The sequence below is a fragment of the Octopus sinensis genome, linkage group LG7 (assembly GCF_006345805.1).
Source record: "Octopus sinensis linkage group LG7, ASM634580v1, whole genome shotgun sequence".
NCBI classification, from domain to species: Eukaryota; Metazoa; Mollusca; class Cephalopoda; order Octopoda; family Octopodidae; genus Octopus; species Octopus sinensis.
The window spans coordinates 39,341,872-39,344,371 of NC_043003.1; the positions used below are offsets into that span (position 1 = coordinate 39,341,872).

The 2,500-nt window shown below is 31.2% G+C and overlaps 1 protein-coding gene across 2 annotated transcripts in view; it reads left to right on the forward strand.

Moving 5' to 3' along the window:
• Positions 1-2,500, forward strand: part of LOC115213894 (troponin C) — a 77,110-nt gene that overhangs the window by 1,448 nt on the left and 73,162 nt on the right. The gene's annotated exons all lie outside the window — the stretch shown is intronic.

Here is a 2,500-nt window from a genome sequence, read left to right on the forward strand (position 1 = left end):
CAATGCTAGAGGGACAAACACAGACACACAAACACACACACACACACACATACTACTAATTATTTCTTGTTTGTGGTTGCATTATTGTATACATACATACGCATAGGAGGTATGTATATAAATACATTTATATACATATACAAAATATCTTCAATGTTTGTGTTTGCGCTGTTTTGAAAGAGTCGGAAAAGTTTTGATGTAAATAAAGATACATGAATACTTTTCCGTCGGACACTTCGGCTGGAATGTTCCTACTGTTTCTCACCTCGTTTTTGACGTTTCGCGGAATTTCTCTCTCTATACGTTTGGTACTGAGAAGAGCCTGCTCATTCTCTTAGGTAGAATTTTTGAATACTTGGAATATGTGTGTGAACGTAGGTAATGTATGTATGGGCGTGCGTAGCGGTACATGAATGTATGCATGCATGTATGTATGTATGTATGTATGTATGTATGTGTGTAGTATGTATGTATGTATGTATGTATGTATGTATGTATGTATGTATGTATGAATGTATGTATGAATGTATGAATGTATGCATGTACGTACGTATGTATGGATGTATGTATGAATGTATGAATGTATGCATGCACGTACGTATGCTTGAATGCATGTGTGTGTCTATGTATGCATGTATGTATGTGTATGTATGTATGTATGTATGTATGAATTCATGTATGTGTACTAAAGAGTGTCTGTATGAGTATGTATTAGGCATGCACGTATGCACGTATGTATGTATGTATGTATGTATGTATGTATGTATGTATGTATGTATGTATGTATGTATGTATGTATGTGTGTATGTATGTAAGTATGTATGTATAAAGGTATGTATCTATGTATATATATATGTATGTATGCGTGTGTATCTAAGTGTGTATGTATGTGCGAGTATGTACGTTTGTATGTATGTCCATGTATGTCCATGTGTATGTATGTGCCTGTATGTATGTATCTATGTTTGTATAAAGTCGGCGTGTGCATGTATGCGTGCATGTATATATCTACGTGTAGGTATGTATGCATATATGGTTATATATATATGTGTGTGTGTATGTATAGGCATCTGTATACATATATATATGTGTATACATACATCTATGTATATTTGCGTGTACATGTATGTGTGCATGTATGTTCATGTATCTGTGGGTATATATGCAGGTATGGATATATATGTGCGTGTGTCCGTATGTGTATGTAAGTATGTAAATACATATGCATGTATGTTTATCCGTATATATGTATTTGTGTACGTGTACATGTACGTATGTATGTTTACACGTGGGGGTATGCACATATACATGTATGGCTATACATGCATGTGTGCGTATGTTTGTTCATGAATTCATCCGTACTTATGTGTTTCTGAATGTAGGAATGAGTGTGTATATTATTCGCAAATATATAAGCACTTACTTGTGTGAGTGTTGTGTCGTGTTATGCGTGTATGCGTATATATGTGCATGTATATACATACATACTATCTATCTATCTTATCTATCTATCTATCGATCTATCTATCTATCTATCTATCTATCTATCTATCTATCTAATCTATATATCTATATATATATATATATATATATATATATATATATATTATATTATATATATATATTATATATATATAGATATTGATAATTTTCCAAATAGATTAATCCAGATATTATTGTTACTTAGATATATATATATATATATATATATATATATATATATATATACATATACATATACATATACATATACACATATACATGCATATTTCTTTTACTCTTTTACTGTTTTTAATTGTTTCAGTCATTTGACTGCGATCATGCTGGAGCAGCGCCCTCTTACATACACATGCACACGTGTGTGTGTGTGTGTGTATACGTAGATATGTACGCGAGTATGTGCATAGTGTGCATATACAAATACCAACGTAGGAATGTGAAACATCTAACCAACGAGTACAGAGACGCACGTATAGCTTCATGAACACACATTCTCTCTCTCTCTCTCTCTCTCTCTCTCTCTCTCTCTTGTTCTCTCTCTCTCTTGTTCCCTAGTTTTCTCTTTCTGTCTCTCTCACTCTCTCTGAAAGGTGGTGAGGTGGGGGGGGACAGAGAAATATCAAATGTCACAAATCCTATATGTGGTATTCATAATTGTTGTTGTAGCGATTGTCATATTTCTATATTTAGAATGAGTAGTTGAGCCGAACCTCTCTATGAATATATATGTATAGGTATATATATATATATATATTATATATATATATATAAAGTATATATATATATATATACATATCATATATACCATATATATTAATATATATATATATATATATATATATATACATATATATACATATATATATAGCATATATATATACATAGATATGTATATTTATATATATATATATATATTACATATATATATCAATACTCTTTTACACTCTTAGTTACTTTCAGTTTCAGCATTGACTGCGGCCATGCTGGAGCACCGCCTTTA